Source organism: Typopeltis vanoorti, chromosome 16 (genome assembly GCF_054136105.1).
Source record: "Typopeltis vanoorti isolate ZY-2024b chromosome 16, IOZ_Tvanoo_1.0, whole genome shotgun sequence".
Taxonomy (NCBI): domain Eukaryota; kingdom Metazoa; phylum Arthropoda; class Arachnida; order Uropygi; family Thelyphonidae; genus Typopeltis; species Typopeltis vanoorti.
This window is the reverse complement of record NC_143564.1, coordinates 91,716,763-91,735,878: the sequence shown is the minus strand read 5'-3', so window position 1 is coordinate 91,735,878 and position 19,116 is coordinate 91,716,763.

The window sequence follows — 19,116 nt, the reverse complement described above, 5'->3', positions numbered from 1 at the left end:
CGGAAAATAAAAACGCAACTTACTTTAAAATTTTTATTTACAATCTGCTTCGAAACGTAGCACCTGCTAACTCTACCTTCCACAGTAATCAGCTGGAAGTGAAACATTTCCTATGAAAAGCAATAGTAAATTCGTAGCCATCAACGTTCCAATTTCAAAAATCCTTTGTTGCAAATATGTTTTTATTGAACCTGTTTTCCATGCAGCAAAGATCTTGTGAATTATTAAACATAAAAAGAATATATTCATTATTATTTATAGACAGCAGACTAATATTTTGATTGAAAAATTAAAAAAGTTTCAGAAGTAGCTGAGAGCTACTTCTGAAAGTATATAAATATATAAACAAATATATAAATTAAAATGAATTCAACAATTCAATTTTTAATACTGTACTCTATTTTTAATATTATACTCTAATATACCTTGATGTTGCTCTGCTTAATTTAATGAAATGTGCCTAGGAGTCGGTAGAAGAGCCTTTCTATTTTTTCTTCGTATTCATTATATGTACAGATTGAGAGTTCACCTTTTAAAGCAGAAGTTCAGAATATGCAATGTCAGAGTTCGCAGAGTTTTTTCCTTAATTTCTGATGAGAACCAAAGTTAGACAAGACTGTTAGGATAGCACATCCTTTAGCTCAAAGCACTATTAAAAGATAAAGATGAAGGAATAAGCATACTTATCGGCATTTTTCTTTCTTCTTTTAAGCAGTGTGCGTAGTACTCATGTGGAAGGTTGTATTCAGTAAAAGCTCGCATTCGAAACTTTTAAGTATTAAAACTGAATACTGGTTTGCGGCTGGGAAAACAAGCAGCGGGTATTTTTCATCCTTTTTTTAAATAATTTTTGAAGACAAGATAAAGATCACAAGAGTGCAAATCTGTTCTGCAGTTAGTACTATCGGATGATAATCAGGGCCTCGTGTTCTAAAGCGAAACAGAACTTTCAACCACTTGAGGTCACCAATAAGAAGAGCAGATATCCTAATTTCAGAGATGATTCATCAAAACATCTAGAAATAAAACCATCTATGATCACGATAGTATTCTAACGCACAGGCCGTTGGTCGGAGAACTTATACACTGAGAAGGTGGCCGATGAGGAAAGCAGAGAGGAAGTCCTTTAGGAAAGAATTAAAACATATAATTTTATTTTTATATAAAAGAAAAAAATTATATATAAAAATGATACATTTTTTTTCTTTTTACAGGTATTTTATATTTGAATTTATCGTAATATTCACAGCAAAATATTTACCAGCCAATATTATTGTGCAATATTAAAGGAATGCTGAAATTAAAATAACTCTAAAAGAGCTTCAAAACATTAACCATCAGGAAACTGTCTCTAACCCCATATATAAATTGATAACAAAACAACCCTGTATATATATATATACCATAAATATCCTATAACTGAAATAAGTGCATTTTATAGATAAAATTTTAATGTCCTTCACTGGTAGTAGAGATTTCATTTAAAAATGTTTATTGGAAGATTAACCGAAGACATCTGAAGGATAAATGCTTATCTGATTCATTTCCGAACTGTTACCCGTTTTATCATAAGATCCTGTCTAACCTACCAGTATTGGAGCGAAATAGCTTAATTCTTTGGTACATAGCATTTGCAACAATGGTCTCGCTGGCGTGATGCCAGACATTTATCAGGCCAGCAATGTTTTCCGTTCATCAGATGTGCTATATTCCTCCACTAAAAGGAAGAATATAGTCGGAAGATTTATACAGTTCAGGCATTATCCAAGAGGCGCTAATGTAATATGTTTTTCTTCCTAATATATTATTCAAGAGTGTTCTTCTATTTCATCATTAGGCAGGAAAAAGAAAAGCGATGTATTACGACCATCTGGCACCAAAAATTAATATATATATATATATATATATATATATATATATATATATATATATATATATATATATATATATCTTAATAGATAAAAATGGCAGCGTTCCGAAAAGTTTAAGCTCACTTTCGTACATTTGAAATATAGGATTACCATATATTTCTTGCCTTCTTTACGTTGTGTGCAAATCATGTCTGAGAAGTTTCAGCGTCACGTATTTAAAGAGCAGACGTGATTCTTTGTAATGACGACTATAGAAATGCGGTCGCAAAAAGAGAAACGAACAACTTCGAAAAATGGTGTGATTTTTGAAAATGACTTCATGACACTTCTCCAACTCACGAGGCTCGAGTTACAGACACGTCACATATAACTGCCAAAAGAGACGCGACCTTGACACAAGTTGAATACAGTAATTTTAAAGGAAGGAGCAAACGTGGGCAGAAGCACATCTTTCGGGCACGCAAAAGATGTAGACTAACCATTTGTAACTGCTTGTTGTGAAAAACCATAGCAGATTAAAGTACGCTTCATGGTTTATACATGTAAAAAATTTATACGCAATTTATCAAAAAAACTTAAATATATTTCTACCAACTTTACGTGGACATTGTCAGGGAGATAGATCGTTAAGTACATTCAAAAGATGAATTAAAATAATAAGTCATAAATCATGTGCTCTGGTTCTCGGTCCCAGCCGAAGTATATGATAATTACATTATTTGAGTTCGAAGGAATAATTGTAGTAAGTTGCGTAGATTAAAAAAATAAAAATTAAAAATAAAATAGTTATTAATTGATTTTAAAAAACAAACTTGCAAACAGTTAATAGTGATCACTTCAGGGTACTCCTCCTAAATCTAGGTAATATTATAAGGTGGAAAAAACTTTTCAGCTCTTCAAATCCATTCTCTCCAACAGAAAGATTCGGGTTCATATTGGTGGAAAAAAGAGTAAGCCCAGATTCCTTCACAACGTTCTACATGTCCGACATACCACCTCAAGTAAATACATGCACGCCGATTACCTAGCGATCCTACACCAGTCCACCTCCTTTGCCAACCTGGAAAGAAACAACCTTAAACACGGACCTCAACATCCTGGAAGAGTACTTCAAACAGTGGTATGTGAAGCCAAATCCAACAAAAACTGTGTCCACAGCAAAATGATAGAACAAAATGATAGGCAGAATGATAGAACATGAGCCTCACTCGAAATACCTTGGAGTAAGTCTGGACAGAAGCCTAACCTATAAAAGGCACATCACCAACCTGACCAACAAAATTAAAATGAGAAAAAATGTCATTTCAAAGCTTGCCAGAACAACCTGGGTTTGTGAGGCAGAAGTCCTATGATAGTCTGCACTAGCCCTCGCATTCTCTGCAGCAGAATACTGTGCCCACGTCTGGGAAAGAAGTGCGCATACAAGCATCACAGATACACAGCTAAATTCTGCCATGCGCACAATTAGTGGGGCACCCTTCTCCCCTGTTTGCCTGTCCTGTCCAACATTGTTCCACCAAATATACGAAGAAGAGAAGCTTGGATTAAAGAATTTAATAAAGTAATGAACAACCTACTGTCAGTAGCATGAAACTCCTGCCCCTGCACTGAACTCTCAAAAATCCACCTAGTCTTCGCCTAAAATCAAGAAACCCTTTCTGGTCCATGGATGAACTCTCTTCAGCTGCCTTACCATCACATCTGATTCATGAAGAGAACATTGATCCAACAAATGGCTTCCTGGTTGAATATCCCTGTGCTCCGCAGGCTGATTTTGCTCTTCCTAGGAAGATTTGGTCATCTGTCAACAGGATCGGAACTAATAAGGGCAGATGTGGCTACCTACTACAGAAATGGAAACTGTCAGACCATCCTTATTGTGACTGTCCTCACATATATACCAGACGATCACTCATATTTTGAACGATTATCCAAGGCGCCAATTTCATGATAACCTCCAACTCATCTACGAGGTAACGGATGAGGCTTTGGATTTGCTTTCTGGACTATACATTAACGTATAGCTGCATTGTATTCTTTTCACCATAAGAATAAAATAAAGTGATCACATCGCAAAACTTCGTTATTGGCATACAGGCTGATCAGTTCAGGTTCGGACGATTTCTTAGCGTTCAAATTCGATTGTCTTTTTCTTGAAACATGTTGAACGCTAAGAAATGTGAAGAAGGGGTGAAGAAGTTTTATCTAGTTCCAAATAACTCTGTGCCCAGTGTCAATAGCATGAAGAATGTATTTATTATTTATTGTTTTGGTTGTTGAAGTTATATTTATTCATGCAATTGCCATAAGACTTTAAGATCATTTCTTGGTCTGCATATTTGTTCTCTTCCTTAAAACATCGGGAACGCTAAGAAATCGTCCGAAGTTCAACCGATCAGCTTATATGCCAATAACCAAGTTTACGGAAGTGATCACTATTAATTGTTCATAAGTTTTTTAATTAATTAATAACTATTTTAATTTTTTAATCTACGCAAATTACTATAATTGTTCCTATTACCTAGAACAGTGTTTCTCAAATTCAAATTAATTTAATTTAAAATATTAATTAAAATTAAATATCTATTTTATTTGAATTTATATGTTCATGTAAATAAACAATATTATTTATTTTTAAATTTTGGTTCTCTAGAGATGTCAGACGACACACTCTTATCAATTTCATTTGATCCAGATGCAATATCAACGTTTTCTTGTTGCTTACAGCTACTTGTATTTGCTATATTGCTCTCTTTTGAGGGTTTTATAAATCCGATCTTTAACCAATGATCCATACGTAAGAATTTGAAAGTTAAAAAAATACTGTATTTACTCGAATATAACTCTAACTTTTTTCCCAAAATTAAAGCTAAAAAATCGTGTTGCGAGATACGTGCGGGAATTTTTGGAAACTAAAGTTTTCAGAAAATAACTGAAAATGGTGCGACTTACCAAGAAGCTCCTACTCGCTATCACTACTTTTGGCGTCGAGAACAGTTTCTTTGTCTGTTCTCGACGCCAAAATAGCGTCATCTTCTTTCCCATTATTTCAAGCAAAAATTACCAGTAATTTACAAGACTTGAGATACGCAGAGCAGCAAAGAACTGCATATGATTGGTGTGGTATTAAGAAAAGATCGCGCGAACCAAAGACAAATTAGCATTTCAACAGTTGAGTTGAAATGCTAATTCCCTTCAACCGAATTCCATAATATCTGAAACACATTCACTATATATTTCTTAGTTTTAACACGTTAACGACGGGGGTGGTGTCAACCAAAACCATATGTTCCACCGGCAACATATGGTTTGCTTGGTCTATACAGCAGTTTCTGTTGGAGAGGGGATGTGATTCATTAGTTAGTGCCGTTTTATCCCGGTTGTCTCTAATTGCACTGTTTGTTGAAAAATATAATGACTCCTTTAATTATGCATAGCCGAAAATTGCCACGTATCCCCTAACGACCTCTCTTTGATAACTTTTTATCAGTTAACTTGATTTATGAATTTTTTATTCATAATTCAAGTCAACTGATAAAATATACAATATCATATACTAATTCGTGACTCCAAATCAACAAATATTGCACGATGATTATATAGAATGTTAATTCAGGTAAATTTAGTTAATATAATATTAAATATCCAAACTGAATAATCTTCTGATCGAACATGTTACAACCTCAGTAATTGCCTGTTTATAGTGACTAAAAAGCAGCGTATAGACATGATAAGCACGGTATAAAAATAACTAGGAACGATATCCCAAGGTTATTTTATAATCCTCTTGCTCAGGAAGAGAGTTATATAATATCCCATTTTTATATATATATATATATATATATATATATATATATAGTGACTCAAAATATTACTCCTCTATGAGCTGAATAAAAAAAAATAACTGATTTAAGTATTTCTTGTTTTTTCACTATCACTTTCTATTGTACAGATCTTTGGGCCTTTCTTATATTATTTTCAAAGAAAAGTTGTACTCTGGGTGCTGCCATCTAGCGATTGAAATATATTCTCTTAATTACAGTAAGTAACGAAAAGTTATACCCTTTGAAATCGCAGAAATTTATAATTATTGGATCGATTTGTTTATTTAATCATTTATTTATCTGATATTCAATAAAACTTCATTAAAATAAAATACAGTAGTTATAACTATGATATGATCCATATAAACTCAACAAAAGTGTTTCTTTTTTTAAATTAATGAAGATTGAGAATTGCGATGAAGTCTGTTACACCATTGTTAAATGGTGTAACAGACTTCATCGCAGTCTGTTTGAATAGCTCATGGCATGTTTTATTTTCTTTTATTTATTTATATGTACGAACGTGTTGACTTCAAGTTGTATTGCTGCCGGTTCAATGGATCTCTTTCCTTTGGCCGGAAATTGGCCAAAGGAAAGAGATTGTTCCAAAAACCTGCAGTAAAATTGCAAACCCTCACAACATCATTACAAGAAATTTGTTAAAGAATAAGTAAAAAGCTACTAATTACTGTATTAGTAATTTAATTAATTTTAATTAATTAAAAAAGCTTCAATATTATGGACATTTCATTATACATAAATGAAAGATAAATCTTTACTGTGGTTGCTTAAATTTTCCAACTGTTAGGGCATTCTAAAAATAGATTTTCACTTGTCTTCGTGTCCACAATGGAGGGAAGAAAAATGAACTGTTGCATGATTTGTACTCCCATAGTGTCATATCTAGTGACATTTATCTGGATGGTTCTTTGTTACAAAACAGAAATGAAGTCCTTCTTTTTCCAAAAATAGAATTGTTGAACCAGATCGATTCCAGTATATCATTGGGATTGTTATGAATTTAGACTACCTCTTACAATATTTTTGTTCCTCACAAAGTTCTTTTATTCTTTTTAATATCAGACCCTAGAGATTACAATATATATATATATTCGCTTTCGAACGTACAATTCTGGAAGTACCGGGTTACTACCTGGCATCAAAAGATAACCATTGATTCCCAAACTACCATTGGGTCTGTGAAAAACACCCAAAATTCCTACTTTTCGATTATATTTATTTTTTTAACTTCCGTTATCTTTAGTAGGATTTACATGCCATGCGTAATATGATTATTACCATTGGCCAATTTCCATTGGCCAGCTAGTCGATCGCGATCTACGAGTAGATCAGAACTTGAATGTGGATCGATCTGATGAAAGTTACACAAGGATAAAACGATTTATATTTTCCTGAATTTCAAATAATTCACAAAAGAAATATATTAATCAATAATCCAAATATTAATCTATATATTTAACTTGTTACTTGAAAACGAAATTTACATTTTGATGCGATCGCTTTTTAAAAGCTATGGGAAAAATTTACAAATTAAATGAGCTTTAGAAATATTTATATGTTTGTCGAGAAATTAGTCCAAATGTAAAAAATGAAGTTTCGCATTTATTAGTTTAACTAATTGATTATATACTGATAAATAAAAGATTACACAGTAGTATAAAGAGTGCAAAGACTTATCCTGGAGCAGAGTACGTCTTAGATTAAAATCAGCTAAAAATCACAAAAGAAGAAAAAGAAAATTGATATAGAAAAACTGAAAGACTCGAACATAAATAAAAGTGCCAAGACACAGCTTAATCTGCGATTACAGCAGATTAACATAGAAGACAATAAAAGTGTGGAATCTCTTTGGAATAGCTTAAAGAATGCCATCGTAACAACAAGTATTGAAGAAGTAGGTTATGTGAATAATATAAAACAACAGGAATGGATGACAGATGAGATTCTTTCTCTTATTGATACAAGAAGAATGTACAAAAACAAAGACCTAGCCAGATATACAGAAACACATAACATCATCAAGAAAAAAATAAAAGAAGCCAAGGAAAATTGGATGAAACATTTATGTACTGAAATTGAACTGCTTCAGAAGAAACATGATAATTTCAATTTGTATAAGAAAATCAAGAAATTTCTGGAAAACTGAGGAAAAAGCAAATAGTGTCTCTAAGAGACGAAAATGGAAAAATAGTTCTAGAAGAAGAGAATAAAGCACAGATTTGGATAAAATATGTAACAGAAAACTTTTCAATGATACTAGACAGAAGCCTATAAATATAAAAGATAACATTCAAGGACCAGCAATCATGAAATGCGAAATAGAGAATGCTATACGAACAAGAAAACAGGAAAAGCCAGTGGACTAGATGGTGTGCAAACAGAATTTTTAAAATTAATAGAACCAGATAACATCAAACTTCTTGAAAAACTATTTAATAAAATATATGAAAGTGATGAATTTCCATCAGATTGGCTCAAATCTACATTTATCACTGTCCCAAAGAAACCCAAAGCGAATTCCTGTGGTGACTTCCGACTTATTAGTCTAATGAGCCAAACATTAAAAATATTTTGAAAGTAATTCAGAATCGCATTTATAGAAAAAATGAAACACAATTCGGCTTTCGGAATGGTTTTGGTACTAGAGAGGCCCTTTTCTGTACCCAAATATTGATACAAAAATGCAGAGAAAAACAGAAATCTGTCTTTATGTGTTTCATAGATTTTGAAAAAGCATTCGACAAAGTCAGACACACCAACTTAGAAATCCTTCAACAAATAAGGCTAGACGAACAAGACATAAGACTAATAACAAATCTGTATTGGAATCAGTCAGCTTCCGTTCAATTAGACAACATTACCACCAGTGATATTAACATCAAAAGAGGAGTGAGACAAGGATGTGTGCTCTCACCACTCCTGTTCAACATATATGCAGAGGTAATCTTTAAAAAAGCATTGGAAGAATGTCCAGAGGGAATCACAATAAATGGAAAGATTGTTAACAACCTACGATATGCAGATGACACCGTGCTAATTGCAGATAATATTATGGATCTCCAAAACCTCATTGACAGGGTATACATAGAAAGCCAAAGAATGGGAATAAATATAAACATCAACAAGACAAAATACATGATCATCAGCAACATCCAGCCTCATCAATGAAACTGACACTCAATGGGAAAAATATTGATCAAGTGTCAAGATATAAATATCTTGGTTGCTGGCTTAATGAACGGTGGGATTCAGAAATAGATATAAAGAAAAGGATTGAAGTTGCATTGCAGTCCTTCATGAAAATGAGAACACTATTCTGCAATAAAGACCTAAACATGGAAGTCAGATGCCGAATGCTGAAATGCTACGTGTGGTCTATTCTGCTCTATGGAGTTGAAACATGGGCATTGAAGGCGACAACCATCAAACAAATCGAAGCCTTTGAGATGTGGCTATACAGAAGAATGCTAAAGATATCATGGACAGCAAAAATTACCAATGAAAATGTCTTAAAATCCATTGGCAAAGCTAAACATCTTGTACAAATAATCAAGAAACGAAAAACATCATATCTTGGCCACATCATGAGAAACAGCAAATACCAACTTCTACAAACTATTTTGATAGAAAGATAGGAAGAATTGATGGAAAAGGAACTAGAGGAAGAAAAAGAATATCATGATTTGACAATATCAAGACGTGGACAGGAAAGAGCAGTGCACAACTGCTCAGATTAGCACAAGACCGCAGTTTGTTCGCCAAGATGGTCGCTGACCTTCGATAGAAGATAGCACAATAAGAAGAAGAAGTTTAACTTATAAAAATCGGCCTTTTTTTCATTTTTGGAACAAACGAAGACGAACAACTTGTTTCACTTCATTCTTATAGTACAGAAGAATTCAATATAGGGCTTTATCAGAGTATATCTTGGGAGTTTGGCAGATAACATGAAGACACAAACCTCTCATTAATTAATACGTACTTAAATATAAAATTAATATAATAATTTAATTATATTTATTTCAAAATAAATTAAAATACTTCACTTTTATCTGTGTTAATTTTTTTATCATGTGCAGTGAACATAAATGGTAACTTACGGTTCGTTTTCAAGATAAAAAGTAGATTGCATGGCAAAACATATGGCCGCTCTTGCTATATGCTTCGAAAAATACAAACAATAATCCGGTATTTATGATAAGTTCAGTACAAATAAAATAATAAACAAGTCAGCTTTGCATTACCAAAGAATTCGCAATATTACATTTTTCGATTAAGTCTTTTGTGAATTTTATATTTTGAATTTGTAGACTACAACAATACTGATAACATGTATTCTCAGTAAAACAAATAGCTTTTGTTCAATAAATATAAATCCTGCAGAAACCATTAAAATCATTCACTTATTCATAATAATAATTATAAAGATAGATTAACAAACGGAGTGGGATTACTCAGTCTCAATCGCCTCTGCATAACCACACTGTTTTGAGTCCACTAATTTATCAGCTAAAGATTCCAGATTACAACTAAACGACAGCTTTTAAATCTGATGGTGATCATAACAGCTGTAATTGTTTGAATTGTGCAAAGCAACTCAGTTAAATTCTGATATTTTGTATGCTTATTAATAGTCTGCGTGGACTTGAGTTTTGTGTCCAGTGAAGGAAACTACAAGATTTCTAGAAGGCAGAAGGAGAATGGAAACGTTCTTTGCTCCTCTGATGGAATATGTTTGCAGAATTTACACACTAAGAGGTGGATATATGTCAAAGGATGATGTTTTAAAAAAGCCAACATATAAGTTAAATTAAGCGTTGAATATACTTCACTGTTAATGTTATTTCTAGTTTTCTCGCGAGCTTGTTCACTTAGGTCGATAACTAATAGCTGGGGAACATCATTAATTAAAGAATCTAAGTTAAAGATTATAATAACAAAAAATTCTCGCTTAAAAGCAGATTCTCTGATGTAGTTTCTGAAATTCTGGTATTTATTCCGTTTTCTTTTATTTCTTTCAACTAAATAAGCACAAAGAAAGTCGTGGAAAGTATCATGGTTTTATTCGAAAAGTATTACCTTATTCGCTATTCGCCTGTAGGTTACGTGAGTTGCACAGTAAACTGAATACCTGTACAAGGTACTGGATTCATTTGAACAGAGTCTGTACATTTGTCTCTGTCTTAAAACATTATTCCATTTACTAAGCATTGACTTGGGATGTTCATCTTGCACACAGCTGTTCTATCTAATATTGTAGATAAAATCTATGTGTATTTTTCATTCCGAACCCGCTGTCTCGCTTGCAACTCCCAGTTTTGTTTCACGACATGGGAGCGTAATATCACCATGTAGTAAAGAGCTCATATTTCTTTTATCGTTGGCCATAATATTGAAATTGGTCTTCTGCTTTATGGTTTCCTTTTCAAAATGCATCGCATGTGAAGATATTGCCGATATCTGAGATGTAACAACAAAAATATTTCTCATAGTGGTGCTTTATCAAGAAGAAGACGTAAAGTAAGGTTACCACCTAAAATACTCTGTATAAAGTAAGATGAAACAACGACGATCTCTAGATGAAAACCTAATTCTCAAGGGAGTATTATAAATACATGAGTACATTAAGGATGCAGTAGACGATATGTTTGAGCCTGCAGCAAATCATACTTTATTTGCCTGCGTTTCTTTCCGACCGATTTAGAGTATACTAGATTTGAAAGCTTCCAAAGAAAAGTGTATGTTCTTTCATTGATATGCATGTGATATTCAAACTACTAAATTTAATATTTTGATTGTATAAATTACGTGCTCTATGAAAATAATAATAATAATAATAATAATAATAATAATAATAATAATAATAATAATAATAATAATCTGTGGTGTTTCAGGTCGATCCTGAAGCCTATGACCTGCCTTAATTGGCTTTCGTAACCATAGTTTAAAGTAAGGTAGTTAGTCTTATGTCTAATTATTATTTTGTGTGTAAACTTGCGTGAGACATGATTATCCCTTGGCTGTTCGCCCGTTTTCGAGATAAAACAAACGGAGAAACTCGAGTTTCCGGGAAACACAATCCTGTTGCTTCCATATGAGAACAATAAACGCATCTGCATTCTTCATTTCAAAAGTCCTGATAAATTTTCTCCAACCGGCTATAATATTGAATATCAGTGTTTTTTTTTTAACTTTGACAACTATCAAAGTTGTCAAAGGAAAAAAAGAAGGTGTTTTTTTGACAGCTATCAAAGTTGTCAAAAACATTATACGCCTCCTACAAGTGTTATACGTATTATTATTATTATTACAATTTATTGTGTGTGGGGGGAGGGTGCGCGTGTGTGCGTGCGTGCGTGTGCGTGTGAGTGCGCGCGCGCGCGCGAATTTCTCAATCGTAGATTCCGTAGCATCCTAACACAGCAAAAAAAAAAAAAAAACAATACATAATAACCAACTGGTGTCATCCTCAGATAAGCCTACATTTAAGCTTCGAGGATGAAAGGAAAAAAAATTAGTTCTCATCCAAGATGTATCATATGTAACCAAATGCATGTAATGTACGTATAACAAGGAAACCAATGTATGTATTATATGTAAACCAATGTACGTAATGTAAATATCACATGTAAACAAATGTAAGTAATGTATCATATGTAAACAAATGAATGTAATGTATATAATAATTGTAAAAAATGTATGTAATGTATATAATAACTGTAACAAATGTATGCAATGTAAAAAAAAAAAAATATTTTAAAAGTAAATCATGAGTTTACACCGTATGTTTGTGAAAAAAAGGACACATAATATTCAGATTGCATATGTGTAAATACTGTTGTATAATCACACCTTTTCAAACTTGAAAAAAAAATAGTAAACAACAACATGTAATACTATACAACTTATGTAACTCTAAACAATATAATTGTACATTATTATTATGATTGTTATATAAAAAAACTGTTATCATCATTACTATTCAAATCTCATTATATGTAGCACAAAGTGCTGAACCTTGTAAAATAATATACTGACTAGATGATCATTGTACATATGTAAATATTTGAAAGAACAATAAAAAAAAAAAAATATATATATATATATATATATATATAAAATTAAAAAATTGTTCTTCTTCTTCTTCTTCTTCTTCTTATTATTATTATTATTTTATTCACATATTTGATACACAGTCAAAATAAGATATCATGCAAACAACAATTTGACTAGTGATACAGAACAATTCAGATTCTACCCAAGAATCTAAGAATAGTCTGTCAGGTAGCGTCGTAAAATACGGACTGTTCCAAGTAATGCTGTTTTTTATGGCTGATATGGAGTCACTTCGTTGATGTTTATTTGCTGTATATAGTTGGATAGCTTCTTTGAAATTGCACCAAATGCATCGATAACTATTGAGATGACTTTGGTGTGTTTAACCCACATCGAACCAACTTCGATTGCCAGAACTCGATATTTAGTATTTCTAGTTATTTGTTGTTAATGTTATTATCACTGGGTACTGAGATATCAATAATCCAATCCTGTCGATGTCAGATCTATTGTGTTCTAAATGCCGATCAGTTTGTATTCTATAGTCACAGAGAATTTTTGCTATTTCGTATTCCAATACAATCTCTATTTTATGCTGCCACCAGTTATCAGAAGTAGGAAAGGAAAATTTTTCATATATGCCAATAAATTATTTTGGCCACTTGATCATGGTTGTATTTATAATCAGTTTGAGCTATCTTGTTACAGGCACTGATTTGAAGTACTATAGTCTAATCTTTCCGATCGTATAATTTGCATTTGCTCTTATTATTGATGTTCAAAATTTTTGCTTTGTAATGCCTGTTTTTGAGCTGCTAGAATAAATCCTTCTGATTCTCTTTTTTTCAACATTAAATTGGAGCCATTGCTACGTTTTGTTCAATTCAAGTTTTTCCTCAGTATCTTCAAAGAAATAACCCATGCAAGTGTTTATTTTTCCAGCGCACATATCGTTTATTTTGCTGTTACTTTTTGTAATTGTATTTTTCCCTATTGCTTTTGGAAGGCCTTCTTGTGTAATTGCTTGAAGCATTTGCTCAGAGTTATTGTCGATGAAACTTTTTAAACTAATTTCTTCTTCTTCCACAGTCTGTCTCACTTGCAGCAGACCCCGTCCGCCTATTCTCCTTGGTAGGTACAACCGGTCAACATCACTTCGTGGATATAATGCATGATGTATAGTCATTAATTTTCTAGTTTTGCGGTCCAATTTGTCCAGGTCTTCTTTTGTCCAATCTATGATGACAGCTGTGTACCGAGTCAATGTTTTCCAAGATTTCATTGCTCTAATTGTGTTTAATCGATTTAGTTTTGTTTTCAGAATATTTCTAACTCTTTCGGTGTATTCTGATGCTGCCTGTTGCTTAACGTTTGAATGGAGAATATCACTGGATTCTAATATTCCTTGGTATTTATAGTGTTCGCAGCTGAAATTGTTTTTATATATTTTCTTTATCAAAATTAAAATTGCTAGTGTCATTAATGTTTCCTCGTTTAATACATAATATTGGCCATTTATGTAAACTAAATTCCATTTTGTTGTATTGAGTGAAAATGTGAAGCGAACTGTGTTTAGTAAAGAGTCTATTTGCTAGACCGGTTTGCCATATAACTTCAAGTCATCCATATAGAACAGATGGAGAATTTTAATAGTAATTTGGGAATTTCATATCCAAGTTATGTTTTCTTCAAAATCATAGACAAAGGAATCAAAGAAATGGTGAAGGGCAATGGTGACAAGGAATCACCTTAGAAAATTTCAAGTTTAATGCTAATATCGTAGCTTTCCGTGATTTCATAGCAGCAGCCAGAAATGAAAAGCCAGTCTAAAAGCACTACAAATATTTGCAGTGCTTTTAGGATCCAGGAGTATGGAAGGGAATCTAATACTTTCTTATAGTCTATTCATGCCATGTTTAATTTAGTTTTTTCGTCTTTTTGAATTTCTTAGAATCATTTTATTAATAAGCATCTGGTCTTTTGTTCCTCTAGATTTTTGAAATTACTTGAAGTAGAAAAAGCCATCAAAGGCTTGAAATGTGGAAAGGCAGCTGAAGTAGATGATATTCGACCAGAAACGCTGAAGTATGGTGGTATAAGAGTCTTACAGTGGCTGCACTGCATAGTTCAGAAAGCCTGGACAGAGGGACAATTCCCGATAATTGGAGTAGAGCTCTCATAGTACCCATATATAAAAAGGGAAATAAAACTGAATGTGAGAATTACAGAGGTATTTCCCTACTGAGTGTTCCTGGCAAAATCTATGCAAGTATACTTGAGAAACGGTTGAGAAGAATTGTGGAAGAAAAGCCTGGTGAAGAACAAGCTGGATTCAGGCCAAACAGAGGCTGTCAGGATCAGATCTTCACTTTACGACAAATAGTCGAGAAAGCATGGGAATATAACAAAGATCTGTATTTAAGTTTAGTCGATTTGGAAAAGGCATATGATAAGGTGCCGAGAGAGAAGCTATCAAATACGCTGCAGTTATATGGTGTCAATGGGGCATTATATCAAGCAATACTTAGTCTTCATATGAGTTGTAAGTCAGCAGTTAGAATTGAAGGAAGTACAGGAAGATGGTTTAATGTTAAATCTGGTATGAGACAAGGATGTACGTTATCCCCTCTGTTATTCATTATCTATATGGATCACATTAGGAAGGAAAGTGGCATTAAACATGATATCAAAATTGGAGATGTTAATGTCAGCTCTTTGCTTTATGCGGATGATGTTATACTTCTAAATAAATCCGCTACAAGTCTGGAAGATTCTCTGACTAAATTGAATAGCTGTTGTAATAGATATGGTATGAAGGTCAGCAATAAAAAGACAAAGACAATGAAAATAGGCAGAATCATTGAAAATGTCAACTGTGTTGTGAATGGAGAACCTGTGGAACAAGTAAAACATTTCAGCTATTTAGGCCCGATTTTTACTGAAGATGGTAAATTAAATATGGAAATAGACAACAGAATCAGCAAAGCTGGTATGGTGGGAAGTCAATTGAATAAATTCATATGGAATAAGAGAGAAATTAGTCGGAACACTAAATTAGCTGTATACAAGACAGTGTTCAAACCAGTTTTAACTTATGGATCTGAGAGCTGGGTGAGAAGTAAAACACTTGACCAAAGACTAGAGACCGCAGATATGAGAGTCCTGAGAAAGATTAGAGGCGTGAACAGATGATATCAATGGCAATATCATATTAAAAATGAGGATATTAGGAAAGAACTTGACATTGTCTGCATGCAGGAATGCGTTAGCAGAGCTAATCTCAGGTGGTATGGTCACCTAAACAGAATGGGCGAGGAAAGATTAGCAAAACAAGTGTTCTCTGCCAGGTTGGCAGGAAAACGACCCAGAGGAAGACCAAGATATAGGTGGATTGATACTGTACAAAGTGCCTTAGACGATAGAAATATGAGATCTGATAATGTTGGAGTCTTGACAAGTAACAGACTGATTTGGAGGAAAATTGTAGACAGGAAGTTAGTAATGATATAATTTTTTCATGTAGTACTATCATATCCTCTACACCCCTTGTGGGTACATGGCATTAATTTGATGATGCTGATGATGATGATTTTTGAAATTGCATTTTTGTTCAAGCCGATAAATCTTATTATCTGATAAGTAGTGGTATATGGAATTTGCTATGATTCCAGTGAGCATAGTTGTCAGGCATGTTATTGGACGATAGTTACTTTTGTGCGCACCCTCATCCTTATCTTTCATGAAGATACAAGTGTGCTCAGATATCATCCAGTCTTCCACTGAACCTGACTGCAACAAATAATTAAATTGCTCTGCCATTAGATCATGTAGACTGGTTAGATGCTTTAACCAAAATTCATGTAGTTCGTCTTTGCCAGGTGAACTCCAGTTTTTTTTTTTTCGTTTTCTAGCTTGTGCACTAATAATTTTTTTAGTGATAATGACATTTTGGAATAGTTTTTATTTCGTTTCTGATTCTTTTCCTTAATAAGGCATCTCTACTATGTTCAATAGAATTAGCCCAGGTTGACTTCAAAAATTTGAGTGTTTCTTCTTTTCTGGTCAATGATTATTTCCATATGTATTTCTCTGGAGAGACTGAAAGAATTGGCGTTGTTTCTGTCAAAATTGTATATTTTGTACATATTTGTTTATTCTTGCTGTATCTTTTAATTTTCTGTGTAGTCGTTATGTCTTTGTTTTAGCTCTTCGGTAACTTCATCAATTGTTTTGTTGGCCAAATTATATGTTTTAATCGGTTTGTTTTTGATACTATTTTAGCCGCTATTCTTTAATATTCTTTAAGTCGCTCAGATCAGCTCTAAGTTTGTTGACTTTTCGTTCCAACAGGAATTTTCATGGTGCAGATTGTTTCATCCTCGGCTTTTGCTCTTGCGGTTTGCAACAACCAAGCTTCAGTGTAAAGATATAGGCTGTGCTGTATAGGAGCTGATTTATTTCCGTTATTCTGTTGGTTGTGATGGTTTCAATTACAGCATTTGCCTCTAAGAGGAGCTTGTTTAGCTAAGATTTATGTAAAGCTTTTAATGGTGAATCTCAAACAGTCATTTATCCCTGACTTCATTTCACTGGATTTCTGTGAAAACATTCTGAGGTATGTCGTCAGCTTGATGCGTACGGTGTTGAATTCCAAGTTAGATATAACTATCTCCTGCTGATTTGCTGTTATGGGAGTTGATGGTTTATTACTCTAGCAGCTAAGGTTCAGCACATATCATATTTTGTTAAGTCGAATGAAATTCTTTTGGTTCATAAGTCTTTGTTCTGTTATTGTAGATTATGGGAATTTTTCTTTCCAAATTAAATGCATGTACTTTCTAAAACCCCGTTTCTCTGGTTTTGATCTATCAAAACAGTTCATAACTTCTCTGTTTTCATCTACAGTCCATTTTAAGTTGGATTTCTTCAAGTCACTTTTCACCTTCCTATTCTGATTGCTCAGCAAGAAGAACTGAATCCTGTAGTCCACTTGTCGCCTGATGCCCGGGATTCGCAACATGTGTCGCAGTCCTTAATGACCCGGGCGTCGACTGATCCGGTATTGCTTTTCACCATTCAGATGGGGGATGGAACACTGTTACTCTAGGGCAACTCGTCGCAAAGGTGGATAAAGTTCTGATTGCTATTCTTAGTATATAAAGATTGAAACCGGTCTGGGTAGTGACCTCCCACCATACTGTATAACATCATACATCTCCAAGGAGATGGGTTTTACATTATGGTAAATACTAAGAATAGCGATCAGAACTTTCTCCACATTTGCTACGAGTTGCCCTAGTTTGTACTACGTAGTTGCACTAACTACGTGCTTCAGCTTACGCTTGTAGTCGCATACTTTTATAGTTATTATATTCGGCATGAAACTCTTTGATTCCGATCTTTGAGTTTCTTATTCGGTTTTGAAATAATGTGGGATTTAATATCTCCTTAATTTTTTTACATCGCCGAAATGAAGCCTATTGGCTCTTTATTTTAAATAATTAATGAAACACAATATATTCGTTCAGGCTTCCAATTCAGCTACGTATCAATACATTCCAAGCAAGTTATCGTGTGTGTGTGTGTGTGTGTGTGTGTGTGTGTGTGTGTGTGTGTGTGTGTGTGTGTGTGTGTGTGTGTGTGTGTGTGTGTGTGTGTGTGTGTGTGTGTGTGTGTGTGTGTGTGTGTGTGTGTGTGTGTGTGTGTGTGTGTGTGTGTGTGTGTGTGATAAATAATAACCAAAATAAGCTTCGGGGATGATAGTTGAGAAATTACATCTCATCCAAGACAAAAAAAAAAAAAGGATGTATCATATGTAACCAAATGCATGTAAAGTACGTATCACATGAAAACAAATGTATGTAATGTGTATATTATATGTAAACAAATGTACTTAATGTAAGTATAATGTGTAAACAAATGTAAATAATGTTTCATATGTAATCAAATGTATGTAATAATTGTAACAAATGTATGTAATGTAATAGAAAAAAATTATTATTATTATTATTATTATTATTATTATTATTATCTGAGACCTCCAGGGAGTCAAGGACTCATCGAGCAAGACTGTAAATTATCCAACCCAGCTATCATACTTTCCCTTAAATTCATTTACACTAGATGCACTCACTACCCCCTAAGGGCACATTATTCCACTCACTCACAGCTCTCTGAGAGAAAAACCTAGCTCTTATCCCTTTCTTGACTTAGAACAACCTTAACTTCCATGGATGCCTCCATGGAAGTTAAGGTTGTTCTCTCCCGGCCTTCCATATAACGAAACATTTCATCAGTTGAAATGCTATAACACAAATTCAAAAGTTTATAGGCCTCTCACATCG